The sequence below is a fragment of the Ambystoma mexicanum genome, chromosome 1p (genome assembly GCF_040938575.1).
Source record: "Ambystoma mexicanum isolate Mex_15411 chromosome 1p, UKY_AmexF1_1, whole genome shotgun sequence".
NCBI lineage: Eukaryota > Metazoa > Chordata > Amphibia > Caudata > Ambystomatidae > Ambystoma > Ambystoma mexicanum.
The window spans coordinates 1,465,709,708-1,465,730,924 of NC_090921.1; the positions used below are offsets into that span (position 1 = coordinate 1,465,709,708).

Sequence of the window (21,217 nt, forward strand, 5' to 3'; positions counted from 1 at the left end):
TTCATACTCACTCTCTCAAATGCAATCATTGAAATCATTGAAACATACACACAAACACACATTTTTTTTTGAAAAACGTATTTCTTCCAGAGTTGTACTGTATTGTATTGTTTATTTATAAAGCGCCTATACACATGATAGTGTTTCAATGTGCTCAAGGAGAGTGGGAACAAGGGGAAAAACAACAGTCGCTCAGAGTCCTTCAATTGTAAGCAAGTGCGTAAATACAATTAACAAATTGAGACACAGCAAATAGGCCTAACAGCGATTCTGCAGTTTTACAAGTGCAGTTCAGGTGGAAGATAAGGGAGTACAGATTTTACAAGTGCATAGAGGGTCAACAGGGCGGGGGAGGTTCAAGTGCACCCGGCCGGTGGAGACTGGGGTAAGTGCATAGAGTGCCATTCTCTAGTGTTATTCTAAGTGCAGTGAAGGGGGGTGGGAGTAGGGCCATGAGGCAAGTGTGATAGGACTGGAGGGGGATGTCTGGGACCGGTGAGACTCTGGGGTACACCAGGGGGCCAGCCAGCAAACTGTAGCCAGCAAACTGTTAGGAAGAGGCGGGAGAGATGAAGAGAGCAGAGGGCTGGGTTAGCAGGGTAGAGGGAGTCAGAAGGACAATGAGAAGAGAAAGATCTTGAGGAGTTTCCTGAATTTAGGAAGCTCAGTTCAATCTTCTGTCACTCCAGAAGGCACGAGACTTGTGAAAATACTAATTACAGGTGTGCAGGAAGGGCCCATCACCCGACGAGGGTGGAGGGAGCTCGAAGGTCAGCTCCATTTAAAATGTTCTCATCCATACTTCCCATTGGGCTGATATAGAGGAACATGCTGAGGGTGTTGATTCACGTAACATTTCAAAGGATACGTCTGATAATAGATGTCATTTTTGTTGTATCTCCACTAAGAGGCTGGCCCGGTCCTCCTGACTCTCTAAGATTTCGTACAGGTGCTCAAAATATCTCATTAGCTCTGGGCAACATGAGCCATGTAAGTCACCATCCTGATATTGATGTTGGCTTTTAATGAAGCCCTATTTTTCTGTCATTGGCGTCAACCAGAAAGACTGCATGTGATAGTACTGACGTCTCAGCAAACAAATTGCAGGCCAATTAATCCATCTTTGCTACCGGTTCAGCAGGCAGTATTGTACTACAATGAACCTTGGTAAAACGTGCTTGTACATATCCTTCCACTCCTGCACCAGGCGATTTTGTAATGCCTTGTGGATCGGTATGCCCCTTGGATCAGTTGCCTCACACTGCCCAAAAGAGGTTGTCCTCCTCTAGTTCTGGAGAAGGGAGGTCAGATGGATGCAACATCTCTCTGATGTGTTGTAGAAAGATTGGTAGCTCATCCACCTGCAGGTATCTGGCCCCAGTGGGCAAGTCGTCACCACCTACAAATGCTAATGTCTCTTGCTCCTTAAATGCCACAGTCAGTGCTCCTGCAATTAACAGAATGTGTGAATTATTGTCCAATAACAAACTCTCCTTTCTTGCTCAAAATATTGGATCGCACTGCCGCTCTCCAGCGCATCTGGAAGCCCATCAATTACTGGGCGATCATCAATATGGTTCCGTCCGGGTAGGGTCTTTGAGATTGCTCTCCTCAATGTTAAGGACTCTCTTCCCCAGATAATGGACCTTTGCCAAGTGGGCCTGTTGATGCTCCCCAACCTCTTAGCTGCGTTAACACTGTAGATCAATCTTTACTTTGTCAGTACTTCTGCAAGGTGGTTGAAGCATCACACGCTGCAGCTGAATGGCTTTCTTCAGCTCCCAATAATCATAAATCACACATTTCGAGAGCAGAATCAGTGAACTTTGGAGTTCTAAAGAGGCCATGTACTTCTCCTATTCTTTTTAAAGCCTATATGAATCCCCTTTATTTGTTGACCAAACTGGGAGTAGTATTTCAAAACTATGCTGACGATACTCAGCTGGTATTTTGCCTTGATCAAGACCCATTCATCAATTGTAACCATATTCAGTCCACAATTAAATGTATCGAACAATGGATGGACCAAAACTGGCATGGGCTAAATCTGTTAGGCTCGAGAACGGTCATCCCCGATCCCGCCCTGCAGACTTACCACATGTGGCAGCAACGCTGCGCCGTTCACGCAGGACCCCCTGTCATTTCCTTAAACGGTATCTATTACCGTGGTGGCTGCAGGACACTTGGCAACATCCATAGGAGGGCCGGTAGCTCATCATAGTCACGCATGTGACACACACCCTTCCTTCATCATGTGGGATGAAGAAGTTAGGTCCAATCCTCTACACTAGTTTCCAAGACAATCCATGACTATAAAGTCCATTACTTGTCATTAGTTCTTCGTTCTCGCAACAGTCAAAATCCATGTGACCAGGAACCCATGCATCCCGTGCAGTAGTAAGGTATTTAGTTCTTTACGTATTTATTTAGTGTCTGGATCATTCTCAGGGGCTCTCAGATGCTAGGTGCACCCCTGTCATAGGTAACAATCTTGACTGGAATCCTATATATGGTGTTATTCTCCTGTCTCGCAGTGTATCTAAAATTCTATTTCATGTCTCCTCTGTAGCTCCTGATACCCTCTGTTCCCTGTTCCTGAGGGGGTGTGACCCGTAGCACTGCTGCCCTTGGTAAACAGTGACATAGCCTGTACTTAGTCTGTGTGACCTATTCTCCTAGAGGGGGAGGTGGTTAGCATGGCAACTTGACTTCCAGGGAATTCCGAGTTCTCCTCGTACATGTGAGGAATTCAACCATCCACACGGGGAGTGTGCGCTCGCCTGGGCTTTTTTGAATTTTGGAAATGAAAATGAATGATGGGAGATCAGCCTCCGAAACTGTGTGGGGCCATTCCGCAAACATATTCCCTGCTCACCGCACAACAAATGCATAGTCAAGTGCAGTCACGAAATAAAGTCAAGTCCCTAATTGAAATGTACACTCTCTACAGAGAGTTAGAAAGTGTTTCATGGGGAAGGGAGATTTTGCATTGCAAAGTGGCGATGAGAAAGGGTTCCAAAGATTAATGAAAAGTGTCTGTTGTGAAAAGTTTGTTGTGCAATAAGACTGCCAGATTTCCTTAGGGCGCAGGACCAGTCAAAATTTGGTTTACATGTGATGCAGTTAACCATACTATAATGACTTGCTAAGTGCACATGGAGATAACTATCGAGATCGCTGCATATGTGAAAATATTTTTACATAGTAATGTGCTGCAATTTTGATTTGGACAGAGAATGTGGCATGTCATGTGAAGTAGTGTAAATATTAAAGTGTCCCTAATAATTAATACAAATATATTCTTTGTATACACCGGCATGGTTCTTGCCTTTGCATTAATAAAGGACGAGGGAGTCAATGGTTCTAGGTGAGCCATAGACAGGGCTAGATAGAATATCAAGGTCGCTTTTTGTGGCGCTTTGGATTGTGGGAAAGTACTCCCGACATCCCATAAATATATCTCACACACACATTGTTCATTCAAATGTGCTTTCTTTGTTGCACCCAAAACGGACACATACTTTCACTCGACCTAAAAATGTCCTCCTCCCTTAGGTTCATCAAAATGGCAGTCAGAAAACACTGCCTCCAGTGTGAGAGTTCCCCATCACTTATGTGCCTTACAGTTCACACCACTTATACACAAAGTACTTCAAAATCACTCTTGTTTTCATCGGCTCACTATCCATCCTCTTCCCTACAGAACAATAATATTCCTAACAAACCATATCAAAATGGTCTCTGCACAGGTTCCATACGACCACTATACATCATTTCTGTTTGAGATGTTATCCATCGTGCATGGCTTATCACAAACACATGTGTTCTATTTTGACTATGGCTATAAAGAGCAGATTTCTCTTTGGCACTCCTAGAAAAAAGTAAACCCTTTGCCTTTCCCTTCTCACCCATCTAACTGTATACAAACCCAGTTGGGAGCAAAGGTATCCAACCCAACAAGGAAGTATTGGGTTCTCCTATACCACAGATTGAAGGAAAGAAGCAGGTTAGAGGTGAGGGAAAAATGTTAGCTAAAACTGCAGGCAGATGAGAGGTAGGTTAAGAGGGTATCTCGGAGGTGAGGAGGTGGGCTTTTGGTTTGGTTTTCAACAAATTGGTGTGGACTGTTTCTCGGATGTCCGGGGGATCAGAATTCCATCCAAGTGGAGTAAGAAGAGAGAAAGAGCGGAAGCGAGAGGAAGCACAGGTAGGGCGAGGAGCGATAAGGGTAGTCGAGGAGGCAGAGCAGAGATTACGAGAAGGCTTGTAGAGATTGATGCAGGATAGATACAGTGGTGCCTTACCGTGGAAAGACTTGTGAACCAGGAAAAGACATTTAAATGTCAATGGGAACTGGATGGGCAGAGGAAGAGATGAGAAAGAGCATTTGGGAGGGAAGAAGATCACCTCTGTTTTGGTATAGTTTAACATCTGTGAGAAACCTGAGTGTGTTCTCACTCCTGCTCCCCCTGGATCCTCTTCTCAGGGGGCCAGGGAAAGGCTATTGCTCTTGATACCGACCTTGGGGGAAGAAAGGCGAGGGAGGATCACCTGGGTGGAGGGTCCTCTGGGATTGGGAGTGGGGTGCCCGCAGGCGAGACATAGTATCCTCCTTTTCCTATTGAAGACCAACCTAACCCTTCCCTGGCCTTTATGCGCTATTGTGGGACCTCTCCCCTCATTTCACCACTTTGTACCTTTGATAGTACTGAGTCAAGGAAGAGGCGACTAAGAGTAATGAACACAAGAACCTCATTTCACCACTTTGGTACTGGGACGAGGAAGATGCTTTCAGAGTACTTGCAAGGACAGGCATGTCCCTTTAACGATAGTCAAGCAAGCCCAATTGAAAGTACACACCTGCAACCTGCCTAATGGTTGCAGGACTATAAAGGGAGACCAAAAGTACAGCAGAGACAGCAACAGGGAGGCCTGTGTGGCAGAGACCAGCAGGGGACCTGTGTCATGATGAGGCAGCCATGGTGGGATCTGAGAGGAAGCCAGGATGCCAGCTGGTGTCCAAGACACCCGTGGAAGCAAGGACAAGCCGGGCTGTTGATGCTTCAGAAGATGATGCGTCAGTGTTTTGTGGTCTGGTCCTTGGGGTGCGTGGCTGAAATGGCATAGGTGGCCGTTGGCTGTAATGCTCTTGCCAAGTGTACACTATGTCAAGCTTATAGACCTGCTTGAGACGTCGGCTGAACCAGCAACAGCAGTTCCCTCTACTTCTTACGGTGAGAGAAAGCACACCTGGCACAGCTCCTTTATTAGAAAAAGACCGACCAGACGAGGACAAGGGAAGAAGAAAATCAGAGAGGGAGAAACAAACGGGGAAAAGGACGTAGTAGTTAACATCTCATTATATCAACTCTCTAAATTAGAGTTACAAGTTCTACGCAAGGGCATTTCCTTTGTACCTCAATACAACACCAATCTATTCAGAGAAAAAATCGATTTTTTTAAATTAATGAGAAAACTGAAACTTAAAGTCTTCTTTGACTCTCTGGAAGAGGAAGAATACATCAAAGAACCCTCTGATTTCCTAGAAATGACACCCAAAAGTGTTTTGAATCCCCTGATCAACAACCACGTATTGGCAGTTTTTGAAAAAACAGTGCTTGACCAATTCAAGAAGCTACAATACAAGTCCAAGAGTCGAGGAAACTTCACGGCAGCGGAACGCCAGACACTCAAAAATCTGTTAGACAACAACAAGATTATATTCAAATCAGCTGACAAAGGTGGTGCACTTGTCTTGATGGATAAGAGTATGTGCATAGCGGAGATTGAACGCCAGTTGGCCGATCGTGAGACCTACCAGCAAATCAATTACAATCCCACAGAACAAGTAAGAACCCTCATCAAAGAAATTCTAGATGAAGCAGAAACGAGAGAAGTAATCACAAAAAAACCACGGAGATTTCTTGAGAACCAGCAAATCGATTACAATCCCACAGAACAAGTAAGAACCCTCATCAGAGAAATTCTAGATGAAGCAGAAATGAGAGAAGTAATCACAGAAAAACCACGGAGATTTCTTGAGAAGGCTCACCCTATCACACCGGTTATGTACATTCTGCCCAAAATCCATAAGAGACTAATCGATCCACCCGGACGACCCATCATAGCGGCAACTGACAGTTTACTGGAACCGCTACCCAAATATCTGGACCAAATCTTACAACCCCTTATACAAGAAACTGAGACGTACATCAAAGATACCACGCATTATTTAAAGAAATTAAGGGAAACCGAATTTGCGAGTGAAAGGGACACACTCTTCACTATGGATGTAACATCTCTGTACACCAATATTGCACATGAGGCTGGACTAGAGGCTGTTGAATGGCTCCTACTCAGGTCGGACAATTGCCAAGGTGACAAACTTTTTGTATTAACACTACTCAAAGTAGTACTGATGAATAACTTCTTCAGATTCCAGGATAATTTTTACTTGCAAATTTCGGGGACCAGCAGGGGTGCTGCTATGGCACCAGTTTACGCCAATACGTACATGTATTATCTAGAATCAGAAAATGTCCTTAGATCTCCAAGGTGGATGCGCCATCTGACCCTCTTTGTCAGATATATTGATGATGTTTTTGGCATTTGGTCTGGCCCCGAAGACGAACTAAACAATTTCTTTGCAATGATGAATGCCATGCATCCGTGAATTAAATTCACTACACTCACGAGCAAGTTGAGGATCAATTTCCTTGAAGTGGAGGTCTATGTTAAAGATCAGACCCTCAAGACCAGGATATTCACAAAAACAACGGATACAAACAGTTTGCTATTAGCCACAAGTTTCCACCCCCATCGGACAATAGACAGTGTACCATTGAGCCAGTTTTTGAGCTATGAGAGAAACATCTCGGAAGAGACCGAATATGTAAGACAATCTGCTACACTACATAAAAAATTCAAAAACAGAGGATATAATCCAGCTATAATTAGTGGTATTGAGGAAAAAGTATCCACAATAGAGCGGGACACTCTGTTAACTTCGAAAAATCAACCAAAGGATGATTGTTTAATGTATGTAACAACATACTCTGCCCAAAGCAAAAAAATCAGGGATATTATTAAAAGAAACTGGCCGATGCTTCAGATGGACCCTCAAACTCAACCACTTTTCCAACAACTTCCAACTTTCGCCTACAGAAACAGCAAGGCCTTGAGAAGCAGCCTCATTAGAGCTGAACCCACAAAAGGTCAAACTATGGCCAAGACATACAAGGGCACACAACCTTGTTTTAATTGTCAACATTGTAGCAACATCTTACCTGGCAATACCATCTCCCACCCACATACCGGAAAGCCAATTTCACTCAAACACTCTTGTACGTGTGATTCAACAAATGTGGTATATGCTTTAAAATGCCCATGTGGGTTTTACTATGAAGGCATCACAATGCAAAAGGCCAAATTGAGATGGACAGAGCATAAGTCCAATATAAGGACAAAGAGCCTCAGATCACTCGCATCGGTGCATTTTATGGAGTTTAGGCACTCGATTGCTCAATTTAAATGTTTAATCTTGGAACAAGTGAGGGTTGGCCCCAGAGGGGGCGATATCCATAGGAAACTGCTTCAGAGAGAAATTTTATGGATTGATTGGTTAGACTGTTTTACCCCCCGTGGTATGAATTGTGAATTCGATCTTAAAATCTTCGTATGATGTTGCACACTGTATAGTGCATTTAATTATGTTTGTTATGATCTACAAGGCCGATTACTTTAAATATGGACGGCTGATGCATATACTGTAACAAGTATCTAAATAAGTTTGACATACATGATTAGGTATGACTTTTTAAAATGTGAACGGCTTAGAGACCGACAATAAGGTAGTTGTCTACATCTAGATATGATCTATGCAGCGATATGAGGTAGTGTCCCCAAGTGCCCCTAGGAGGACTCATGTTGATCTGTCCTCTATTAATCATGCACACACCCCTTATTTTATTTCATGTTATTTGAGGGCCCCATTGAGTGATGAGAACTGGACATGCTTCTAGTTCCTCACTCTGGGTCCCATTTACCATGCAGGAGGGGGGGCACACCACAGTTTACATTAAACTGTGATGCCCCCCCTCCTGCCCCTTAATAAGCGAATTACCTCTTGAAAAGCACATTCACACTTGAATGAGAACAGTGAATAATGATATTGGAATTCGCCTTGAGGTGGCGTGCTTCGCAACACCACGCATTCACAATGATTGACATTGATATTTTGTGTTGATTTGTCCTCTGGTTCCCTAGTCCTCCTAGGTGCCTCACGACTTGCACATTTGCACTGGAATGAGAAAAGCGTATATTGACATTGGTATTCGCGCTGTTGCGGCGTCCTTCACAACACCATACATTGTATCGATGTATGCCCACACCAATATGGCGCCCACGTCACCATGGCGCATGTGTGGCGTCCCTAACGACCACCATATTAACGATCAGTTGAGAGTGAACCGTCTTGGTGACAGGCTGCTCGACTCGACACTCTTCTCGCGTATATCAAGTAAGTGTCTCTATACAACACGACATCCTGTCACAGACACCTAGCCAAGTACAGCATATATATGGACACTCACTCGTGTCCAAACTCTTATTAAACAGCCACAAGCACTAACATATCGCCTTTCCAATATTGCCTATAGTTGGTACATGTGTTTGAATTAAGACTTGAACGGTAGACTTTAGGGGCCTTGACCTACCTGCTTCGTGTTGACATTAGCCCGTGTATATACCACATCGAGGCTTTACAACGGGTTCCTCTATCTCCTCTGACTGGGGCTTTCCCTACTTCTCTTGCAGATGCGTGAAAGGGGGTTGCATCCCGCCACCACTCCTCTGCGATCTGGCTGTTAGGAGACTCACTCCAGATCTAACCATATTTACGATTCCTATCCTCCGGACTTATTAGGTCAGTGGACTTGCCAGTTAATTGTTTGATTTGAACTATTTTGCATTACACTCCTTGATGAGTCTATTTTAATCATTCATAGGACTCACAGAGAAAATTGATCACAAATTCATTATGAAATATGAGCACATCCAGCCCTGAAGATGGATTAGTTTAATCCGAAACGCGTTGGCACCAAACATCACCTAGGAGTGCTTGTTTATGTTGAAACTCTTTATGTTGAAACTTCTAAAGTTATTACCAATGATGTAATTGTGATATAACTCTGTATATATATTTTTGATTTACCTTGGTTGGTTTACCCGAGCACTTCTACAGCTCAAATTGTACCACTGTTGTTTTAAATCACTGTCTTTTGACAACCTCTACTATTTGTACACCGCACTGTGGAGTTAACAGTGCGACACTGAGAGACTTGTGCATATAAACATTTGTTTTACCTGTTTAACTTGTCGTGAGTCAGTTTGGTTGTTTTCCTCTCTTCACTCCAGCAGGCAGACAGAAATATTAAAATCTGATTATACTTTAATTGTTATGAGATGGTGAATAACTTATGAGCACATGTACACAGTGCTCACCACAAAATTACAAACTTTACTGCCTCAACTATTAGGGATGACTGACTCTATGTAGTAACGGATCAACCCTCTTCAGTTGAGATTTTTGACCTGGGATACTATCCCGTAAGGAGTGCAGCATTGGGTTCCTGGCCGGCAACGTCCAGGGTGTGATCTGTGCTCTGAACTGGACAACATACTGGGCTACAGTAGCTAATATCACATTGCAATACTACCCCCACTCAATGGTATTAAATGTATTCAGTGTAGAAGACTGAGAGGAGGGGCTGATTGCCCCGCTCTGGCCTGTCCTCGTTGACTTCTCACTGGCCTGCAAGCCGTGCTTCCTTCCACAGGGCTGAGGGAGGAAACGAGAAAGGGAATGAGGGTGTGGCAGGGGGAGGGGCCTACAAATCAAAGCAGGTGCATTAGAAGCATTTGCCTCTCCTTATACACCCCCCTGCCCTCTCCCTCCTTGCCTTTCTCCTTTACTTCCTCAGCCCTTTGTCAAACCCGTAGGACTGCACAGGCAGGCAGGGGAACCGACTTATGAATTTCCCGGGGGGTGCCCAAATATAGGAAGTGACATCACCAGCAGTTATGACCGCATTTGCACGTAGTCGCCAACTTGGTGCAAAAGGGGGTGGGTGGAAACATTAGCTAGCACGTACCACATATACTAAAGTCAAGTAAGAAGGAGGTTTAAGCCGTCCAGTTGCATTCCAGTGAGCCATCACTGCCCCTACTCTACCCCTATATAATCATCCAGGTTGTAGTAGCCCTCAAAAGGCAGAGCAACACAACTAGGATGGGAGAACGAGATGTTTGCTAAACAGAAGCACCACCAACACCAAAAAGAAGTTCCCAATTCAAGGGAAAACAAGTAAAATAGTTTCAACATCTCTTGACAGGTAGCTCTGGCATTGTCAGTTGGGGTACACTGCATGTAAGTGTAATGCTTTGGGACTTCAAAAATGTGCCGTTTTCTTTGAAACAGTACCCTATTTCTAACTGAGTGCTTGCTTAATACTTGATTAAGCTTATGTAATCCATTCTTACCTCACAACTTTCATGTTACCTTGAGTCAGACTCTCTAGGCAGGCTTTAGACGTCTTAGATGAATGCAATATGTGATGATTTCTGTTCTTGATGTCATGGCCAGGCTCTCATTTTACTTGACCTCTCCACGGCTTTCGATACGACCAACCATGGCATCCTGTTTTGACTGTGAAGTTGTGGTATGCTCTTCCACCTCAACTTCGAGAACTGTCTGACCACCTCCATTTTCTTAAGGCCTTAAAGACATTCCTTAATGTTTAAATCTCTCATTTAGGAAATTTTCGGCAGTCCTGCTCCTCAGCGAAAAGATGTCTTTGAGTCTTGGATTCAGCCTTCATAAAGCAAAATACAATACAATACAATGTCATCTCAAAGCTCTCTAATAAGGTTAGGTAAGGATATTGGTCCCAGAGGAAAATAAGCAGGATAGCTAAACGGATCAATGCACCACCTTCAGAAAGTTGTGTGAATAAAGGTTTTTCTTTGTGAAGGAGTGGACCTGAAAACAAATGTATATATAACATCTGCTTTTTTGCATAGGGTAAAAAAATGGCCTTCCCTCACCCGGATGAAGATTATTGTATTAATAAACCAGGGGAAAGAACTTCAAGTTGCAAGTTACTAGCCAGGCATAAAAAGCAACTCGCCCCCACACATACACACATTTCTTACTCAGCACTAGCAAATTACCATAAGATAATAGCTAGTAGGAAGTACGAATTTTGAGGCCCAAATAAACTCATAGTTAAAGGGTGCTTCTTGCTTGATATAATGTTTATACAGTGCTTCGATATGCCAAAGAGGTCACCTGGCGCTGTCCACTACAGTCACACGGATGGAGATTTAAAACACTATACCCTACTCTAAAAGGACTACTTCTAAGGGCAGTTTGGGCACCGTAGACTATCATAAAGCTATTAACAGGGTTGTTCACTCGGGAAACACCCATTTCTTAAGATGTCTCCAAAAACTGGTATGGCCTGTACTGAAGTCCCCTGTTAGGACCCTGGTGAATGTGTGAGGGTACCTCAAGGGGTTGAGTCCCACCACCTACTTCATGATGGTGGTCCTGGAGCAGTGTAGGGAGGGTCCCCTCTGCAACACAAGGAGTGGGCGGAATGGGACGGCTTCATAGTATCATAGAGTGATGATAATGGTAGCTGGACTATCAGTGAGATGTGGGTGGAAACATTAGCTAACACGTACCAGAATAGAAATACCTGCCATATTAGAGTACCTGAGCATTTCATGACAACACAGCCAATGATGAAACTCTGCTTCTTGGTCATAATTTGGAGACAGCTGGCATATAGAGCAAGTACCAGGGGGCCTGGCAAATGCCTCTCCAGTGCCTACACAAAAGAAAAAAAACGGTTGGCTTTGTCAAGGCTTGCTTCTCCTGCAGTCAACCTAAAGATGCTTACTTCTTATGCATAAACCCAGCTACAATTGCACTCTATATATTCAGGATCATAAAAGTGTGTCAATAATCGGACATCATATTCCACGCGTGATAGAACAGAATACACCATGTTCAATAATACATTTATCACAGCTAGTAGGATGACTATTCCCAAAACCCTAAATGAAAGGAGTTTTGCAAAAATACTAGTTTTCACCATCACTGGCCCCTCCTCTATCGTGTACATCCCAATACCCCTCTATTTCACACCATATCCCTCACTTGCATACCATATGCCCATGATTTGACCTCTATGCCCAATATTTTCAGTCGAACATGCTCGCATATGTGTTATTTACTATGCCCACATGTGCAACCCAATACTCACTTCCTTTTGCACTCCCACATTCCCCAAATTTGAATCTTAAGATTTTAACAGTTTTCCTCATCATTTGTGTCATCACATGTGCCCTCATTAGCTCTTTTACATCCTAAAATGAAACTCCATTCACCAAAATGTATGCATGCTATCTGTTCCTAGGAGGCAGTCCAAATGTTTTCTTTTAATAGGAATTCAGTGCAGGAAGCAGATGAAAGGATATACCAATTGAAGGCACACTTGGTTAAGACATTTTCATTTCACCACGATTTTTAGAAAATCTGTCCCTCAATTTCTAAAAATCATTTTGGGTTGGGTGTACCTCTACATCTGTGCACTATGTAGCACTATGTGCACAGATGTAGAGGTACACCCAGCCCAAAACGATTTTTAGAAATTGAGGGACAGATGCAAACAAGAGCCTCTTGCTTTGCATCTCTGCATCAATTTCGAAACATAATTTTTTACCCGGGCCAGAGAGAGACACTGTATTTTAAAAAAATATATATTTTATTGTTTTTTTGGTCAAATACCAAATTTCAAACTTTAACAAACAAAGAAAAAAATGACAGATGACAATTTCATTTGAGGTTTGAACCTCTCTAGGTATCCTTCTCAATTGCCCATATTCTCGGTTCCCTTATGATCGCCCTCCAAAAGGGATGAGGTAATCCTTTCCACCAGTCTAAGGGCCTCCAGAGTCTGACCAAGTTTGTCAACCGTCATCAGGTGTTCCCACCATTCCTCCTCAACGGTAGTGTCCATCAGGGCTGGGCTCTTCTTCAAATATAGACTCCTTAGTCTCTGAAATCTCAGGCATGAGAGTGTCAAATGCCTCATTGTCTCCAGAATTTCGGGTATGCTACAGAAACAGCACATGTATCTGACTTTAATGTGCGTCTTCTTAGATGTTGTACCTCTCTTGACGGCAATAAATTTAATCTGCAATGCATCAGTAAGTCCTGATAATGGGGAGATGGGAATCTTATGAGATACGGAGGAGGATGATTCAATTTTTCCTTTCCCAGATGATATTAAGAGAGTAGATATTTTGATCCTTCTGCGTAACTGTTTCAACCCAACCATTCTCCCGTAGGATTCTCTTCACCTTATCCGGATTGTCTTTCAGTGACTCTATTACAATGGAGTTCCGTAGTAGTAGATCTTTACATTTCTGTTTCCTGATTGAGAAAAATGTATCTCCCTTAGTACTCGATGTTCTTGCCAAGAACTCAAAGGGGATCGGGGGATTATCCAGTATACATTTGCGGAAGGGAGACATAGTTTTCCATAAGACATTCAATATCATTGATTGAAGTCTTAGCTCGTGTCTGATTGTTTCTACTTTTAGACAGTTTGGCAGTCTAAGATTTTACGCCAAAATTAGGCCTTAAATTTCCCCCCATACTCTCCAAGAGAGATTTAAACATGTCTCGGCTCCATGGGTCAGGATTGGTATCACCTTTTATTTGTAGAAGGAGATAATCGGGATCATGGAATAGATGCTGTGTCTCCGATATAATATTCTCCCCTGGTTCGTTAGTTTTTCTAGCCGTTCCCTGATAAAGTAAATTTGTGCCTGTTTGTTAACGTTTTTATTAATTCTGACCCCAAGGTATGTTGTAGTCTCCACAATTTTCAGCACCTGGTTTTCGAGTCGCCACGAAAACAGGGTTTTTTTTTCTTGGCTCCTAAGGCAGTTTGCATTATCAGGATTGTCGACTTATCTGCATTGATGGTCATTCTGTTTTGATCAAGATACGTCCAGTTTAGCCCATAAGTGTTCTCTACTGACTGCATCAAAAGCATGTTCATGGTCTATGAATCCTAGGTATATGTTCCCTTTTGTTTCAAGCGCTCACAATTTTAGCAGGTTTAGTAGGAACAGGTTCAATGAGGTGCCTACCCCGGTCATGAATGCCGTCTGGCGATTACCCAGGATGCCTGCCTTAATGGCCCAGTTTTTCAGGTCTCTCAGCAGGATCGAGGAGAAGATTTTCCCCATGGAGTCTAAAAGGGCAATAGGCTTGTAGTTCCTACGGTTCATCTGAGCCCCTTTCTTAAAGATAGGCACTATTAAGGCTTCCTTCCAAGATCGAGGGATAGATCTTGTTTTCTTAATTCTTTGGAACAGAGTGAAAATGAATTCTGTCCATGCCTCCCCATTTTCTTTTAGCATGTGGTTGGAAATGCTATCGTGCCCGTCAGCTCTTGAGAAGCTGAGTTGCTTCAATCGGTTACGAAATATCTTCTCTATCGATCTCGATGAGCCAAGTAGAGAACTTGGCCTTTTTTTTGGAGACTTTGAGATATTTTCTGCTTTGAACAAAGCCGTATAATGCTTCACCCAGTCTTCCTTTGACACTTGATTAGAAGTTAAGGCAGGCTGAAAATCATTGCCCTTGTTTATAATTTCCCAAAGAGATCTTGTATTAGCGGTACTGATCGCAGCTAACGTGTTCTGCATCTGACTGAGCTCTATAGAACTTTGTAGATTTTAGCCAGTTCTTATATCACTGTTTGCAGACCTTTGTAGATTTTAGACAGTTCTTATATGGCTGTTTGCATAATTTTTCCTCTCTATCGGGCAAATTGTTTTGGCGGATTCTTCTGAGTTCAGCATGATGTTCCCTTCTCCTTTTGACCAGATCTACATTGTACGCGTATTTTCTTACAATGGCTGTCATGTTATTCCTGTCTCTTTTTATTTCAAATTCCTTTAGCAGCCATCTGTATTCCACTGCGTTATTTTTACTTTTGATGTTGTCGTCAAGATCAGTCACTAATTTTGGCATGGCAGATGCTTTCATTCTTAGTCTATTTCTGCCCCATGTTAATTCAATTGGGCGTACAAGTTGTTGATGCGCCTCTTTAGATTACCACAAGAGTTCTACTTCCAACAGTGCATGATCACTGATCTGTTGTTTTTTGACGGTGAAGGATTTGATCCACTTAGTTGTGTTTCCTGCCATGAAACAGTAATCCAAGCAGGCACTACTTAGATTACTAAACCATGTGTCCGTGCCTGGAATGTCACCATGCGTCTGCCCATTTAGCATTGTCATTTCTCTGATCTTCATTTCTGTAATCCATCTATGTTCCAATGGGTCCAGATGAGCTATTTGCCTTAATTGGCAATTTCTGTCCATGAGTTTCATATTTAAATCTCCACATATTAAGATCAGCTGGTTTTGAACTTCAAGCATGGAATCATCAATACGATCCATAATTTCTGCTAGATACTTCTCATTTTCACAATCATAACTGCTCTGATATGTATTAATTATTAATAGTCGGAGCTCCTGGCTCCCTCTGTTTTTTACCACTTTCACCACTTGAACATATGAATTAGGTGTTTGGTGATCTAGGACATGCAAATCTCTGTCCTCTTTAATTAGGGTCAGAAGCCCAGCCCGGGGCCTTCCCAGTGGGCTTTTCAGTGTTGGGGTTAATGAAAGCTTGGTATCCTTCACATATTGGACTTGTTCGCAACCATGTCTCTTGGAGACAGATCATTTAAAATTCACTCAGGAAGTCACTTTCCCCAGAGTATAAGTGTCCAAACCCCCTGGTCTTCCACGAGGCCAGGAGAGAACGTCTTACTTCTCCTTCCTGGGGGCTGTATTGCTTCTTTTTTTCAAGCTAGTGGTCTGACTTTACTGATCTTAGGTTCCCTTGGGCTTGTTGATTGTCAGCTGTTCCTGGGTACTTCTCCTTTGGTCTTGAATTGTCAACAGTAAACCTTATTCTTTTCAAAGTGCTGATTGGAGGGTTCTGGTGATCAACTCTCTTGAGTTGCCTGCCGGGTCTCTCAGTCCGTGATTTTTCATTGTGATGAGTTTTATTGGTATGGAGAGTTGGGAGATGCCTCGGCCGATCTTTTAAAGAGTTAGAGTCTGTAATTTGGGCTTTGGAATTTTGCCTTTCTTGTCTGGATCGGGAGGGTTTCCTCCTCCGACATCTTTCTTGAGTGACCTCAGAGGTATTGAGCCTAAACCCGAGATCCCGCAGCTTGTCCTTTGTTGTCATCACCATATTCAATACTTTCTGCGATCTTAAGTAGATGGTGATTATGTCTGTGTGGCCTTCCTCTGGATATTCAATGATTACTATATCATCGGGTAATAGGTTCCCTCTTGAGATCAGCTGATTTAGCAAGGTTAGTGTGTTTTTTTCTGTTCAGAAGTATCTTCATATTGTCTCTCATGAACCTTTCTAGTTTTACTTGGAAGGTATATTGAGACTTTTCCTTGGACGAATATGAGTGCACCCGCCGGTCTTATGTTTTTGATCTGGTTCTCTCTTTCTCATTCTCTTTCCCTTTCGCGTTGTCACAGCACGCCCTGGGGTCTAAGATCCCCTTGTGTCGTCTTTGTTGTCTTCAATCTTTCAGACATTTTAGGAGGTCCTGATTTTTTTATGTGAGTAATATTCAATGTCCGTCCACTTAGACGGTCTTTCTGTCTCATCTAGATGTTTAGACCGTGATCTTCTGTTATCCTCCCTTTCTCGGTGGTGATCATTCACTTTTTCATCCCTTAGCCTGTATAAGCTTCTTACTTTATGGTCTTCTTTTTTCGATCTTTTCCAAGATGTTTCTGTTTCTGATGTCCTTCATTTCTCGGAGGAGGTCGCTCAATTTTCCATCCTTACTTCATGAGGTTATAGCCTGTAATCGCTTCTTACTGTCTGGTCTTCTTTTTTCCGTCTTTTCCAGGGTGTTTCTATCCACGGTCGGCCCTTCTTTTATTTTCACCGGACTTGAATATTTATCTATTATTTGCCAATCTGTGAGGCTAATGTTCTCCCAGGCTTCTTCCTCCTTATTGTTTTTAATTACTTCAATCAGGTCACTGAGACCATTCGATGAGTTCAGGTCCACTACCTGAACTTGAGCCTGGTCGGTGCCTCTCAGTGGAACTGGGTCAAGTAAGGGGCTGTCATGAAGATTTTGACTCAATTTTATTTCGCATCTCGGCTTCTTTGCTGGCGGTGTCAGGTCTTCCCGAAGTGAGGTTTGTATGTGTCTTAAAAAAGCTCGAGAGCTGTTTGATTTTCGTTTGAATGCTTGTTTTTTTGTTTTCTTTTGCGATGTCAGTGGGACAGCTTTGATGGGATCCCTTCTACATCCGTTGTTGCAAGCCGGATCGTTTTATTTGTATCTTGGAACAACGAGTAGCTTGGTTTAGCCTCCTTTGCCCCCAGTTTAGTATTCAAGGCATTTTTCGCTTCTCCTGTTTCTCCACAAGATGGTTCATGCATAAGGATGCCTTTACCTCAGTGGATTTCCTGATCCACTTGTGGTCTTCCAGGATAGCCTTCATAAGTAATTGCGTGTCATTAGAGTCCTGACAAGCCAGATCATAAAGGCGATTTTGCCAATTACAGGAATTATCGGCTTCCTTCTCAAGCCTTATATCCAGTTTGTTCACAAAGTAGACCAGGGCTTTCACTTGCGGCATCACATTCAAGTTCGATGTGTGAAGCGAGGTCACAGAGTTGTTGATAGTCTCATATAACTTTAGAAATGGAGCAATTGCAATATTGAGTGCTGCCATAACTACATTTTGGGTATGGATGAAGTCATCCATTCTTCCTTTACTACAAATTTCACTGATTTTCGCCAGGCAGACCTCATCAACCAACATGTGGGGCGGTTCTCTTTCTAGTCTGGTTGCAGTCTCAGTAGGTGCGTTCCCCCGCTTACTCCCTACAGTGTGTGATTCCTCTTAAATCAATGAGGATTGGAAGTGGGGGGACGGTGACTCTTCTCCATCAAGTGCTGCTATTTTCTCCATGATGAAAGATATGCTTCTCCTTTTTTTCCGTCATGATTCTCCTAGTGAGGTTGTTCGAGATGTAGTGGTGTCCCTAGGCCCAGGGGCCCCTTAGGGGAAGCAGGAGGGAAGAGGGCCAACGCTGTCGGAACAAGTTTCTCGCTATTAGGTAACTGGGGAGCCCTCAGGTAATCGACCTCAGGTGTGCCAAAGTGGAGGGGAGACAACTCTGTGGCTATCTTAGCCTGCTCCTTTGTCAGGTCAATATACGGGCGGGGCCTTTGGGAGGTCGCACATGTTCTCCCATGTTTCCTCCTCCCAGACCAGCACCTTACTGGTTCCCGGGTAGTCCACACATTCTTCCTCAGTAATATTGTCAGCAACACTATCGTCTAGACACAGATGGATGGTCAAATTTTGGTGGTGAGGTCTTAATTGCATTCCTTCCGATTCAGGGAGGGTCTGCAAGAACGTATGCTCTGATACTGGTGACTTGTGCCCGGTTCCCCCTTCGTCTCCAATATCTATTAACCAGTTTGCCTCCGTCTGATTTATAGTTTGTGATGGTATGGAGGGAAGGGGATTGAGAGGGGTGATAGAGCCTTTCTTCTCAGCAAAACTGGTTGTTAAGGTTGACGTTTCCACAGCGGCAGAGTCATTCAGGTAATCTCTGTGCTGGGCCCGGGAACATCCAATAGGGCTGGACCCTCAGTGAGCAGATTCAGTACCTCAGCTGATCTGCCTGCAGCTGGAGGCGGATGGTCCACCGTCTTGCATGAGTTGGGTGCGATGGTGGGGGAGCCATTGGCAGGAGCACTCTCACCCTTCTGGGCACTTGAAGATGATGGGGATTGGGCTGTCAATTTTGAGGCCTTCTCTCGGGCAGGCACCAAAATTTCATTTGGTAATGAGGCGGACTTCTGTGACGTGCCGTCCTCTGTGGAATCCTGTGCTGCGGGATTTACTGCATTCCCAATGGTGGTCGGGGTCCCCTCCCTCGCCCCTTTGTCTAAGGTCTTATTTGGAAAGGGGAGGCCAGATTGCCTTAAGGACAAGGGGGCTTTCAGAGTAGGTCGCGCAGTGGGCGACCAAATGGACTGGAGGGCAGGACAGGAGACAAAGTGCTGCCTTACCTGTTGGCAGGTCTTTGCCCTGACATCCAATTCTGGAACCAACAAGTTGCTCATCGTGTCCAGATTTAATCACGAAGTACAGCTCCTCTCAGCAGATTGATCAATGAGTGCAGCTTTTCTCGGTGGGTTGAACACGAAGTGCAGCTCCTCTCGACGGATTGATCACGGAGTGCAGCTCCTCTCGGCGGGTTGAACATGAAGTGAAGCTCCTCTTGGCGATGATCTGCAGGTGCTTCCGTGCGCTGAGGGGATTTGCAGCTATACTTCTCTCCGTCATGTGGGGGCTGAGGCCGCGATTACGGTGCCCGGGGCACACACCTCCTCACCTCCTGAAAACTCCTAGAAACTCCACTTGCCACCACTTCGCTCTGCTTCGCGGAGGAGGTGGGGTATAATGAGGAGTAGGAGGCAGGAAGTTCAGGCAGGGCAGGGCAGGGGCTCACGAGGGCTTATTCGGCTCAAATGCTTTTAAAGGGACAATCTGCTATATTTGCAACAAACGTCCACAATGTCCTGCAACGTCCCGCGGCACCACAAACAGCAGTAGAAAATCCAAAACAGGCAGAGTAGACTCCTAGAAACTCCACTTGCCTCCACTTCGCTCCTTCGCACTTCGGAACAAAGGGCCATCCATACTGCGTCTCTTCTCTACGGCCCGCGTACTCGCCGCCCTGCAGGCAAGTAGCATAACACAACACAACAAATCATGCAGCTCTGCAGCAAGTGCCTTAACCCACTGATAATTTATATGCACGCTCACGGCCTGATTCACAGAGCGTTTTCCTATGGGATTGCGCCATTATAAAATGCTTCTGGGAATCAGGCGCTAATATTCGAATGAGTCTTAGGTAGAGCACCTCGCCAGTCCTCTCCGAGGTTTATTGGTCATATGCCTGAGTCAGAGGTCACTGGCTGGGCATGTGTAAGAGCCTCCAGAAATGCCTTGCTGCTGGCATTTCAGAAATCCCCTTTACCGTTTCACTTCTCGGCACATTCAATAGCCAGCTCGTTGGCTTGCAGTATCGGCGCAGCTTCTTCAGACTTAATCCCTAAATACTTTGATCATGGCGTCTGCTTTGCTTTCTGACCTAAGACGACCTTTCAGAGAGGGAAAGGGAGACAGGCCCCGTGCTCGCTCAATGTTAAATGACGACGCCTTTGCCATCTAATTCTCAAACATCAAACGCTCTAGTAATGACACGTCACTTTGATGATTGTTAACTTTTGTCTGGTTTGGCATTAGTGAGGCCCAAAAGCCTGTGTACTTTCACCTCTGGTAGAAGAGTCAGGGAGGCCCCGGCTCCAGACTGACCCTCTTATCACTGCACGCGACCCTCACCCTGCTCAACACATGGACCCGCTCATGTTATGTCCTGGCCTGCGGTCCAGGCAGATCAAGGCTGAGGGACCCAGCCGACATGCTCGGGGCACCCAGCTGACATAGGTCGACATGGGTTGCCCAGCAGGGACTCTGCGGGCGTATACATGTAGAGTTGTCCGGCAGGGGTTCTACTGACATGGTGGGGGCATCATGGACAGTGTTGCCCAGCAGGGGCACTGTCCGTGTAGAGGCCCTCCGCCTGCTACACAGTGCCAGCATTGCGCTGCAGTAATGACACACACGACAGGCAGGCTCCGTTACAGCAGCAGACTAGCGGGAATTGGCTCATCCATTTTATTATTTGAAAGTCACATGGTCACCATGCTCCCAGGAGTGGGCACACACTACACTCCTCCTTTTCCATAACGAACAAAGAAATGGGAAACACCACTGAACATTAAATCAATTCCCAGTCACAAACAGCAACGCCTGGAATCCAGGTGCACATAATATGACTTTGGTAGTGTCAAATATAATACACCTACTGAGCATTGGTACACACTGTGGGGTGACAGTCGGGGTTGGTGGATTGCTGATGACAAATTGAAAATTCTACCTTTCAAACCAAACCCTTTATTAACCTGGGTGAGTGGAAATGACACCATC

At 44.3% G+C, this 21,217-nt stretch overlaps 1 protein-coding gene across 4 annotated transcripts in view; it reads right to left on the reverse strand.

Annotated features, from left to right (window-relative positions):
- The window catches only part of SEMA4A (semaphorin 4A), a 733,849-nt gene that overhangs the window by 608,392 nt on the left and 104,240 nt on the right, over nt 1–21,217 (reverse strand). For 2 of the 4 annotated variants that reach the window (XM_069607120.1, XM_069607124.1), the window contains exon 2: nt 11,777–11,891. The exons of the other annotated variants lie outside the window; for them this stretch is intronic. The gene's annotated coding sequence lies outside the window, so the exon portion shown is untranslated. The remainder of the gene's footprint in view (nt 1–11,776; nt 11,892–21,217) is intronic. 4 annotated transcript variants of the gene reach the window in all.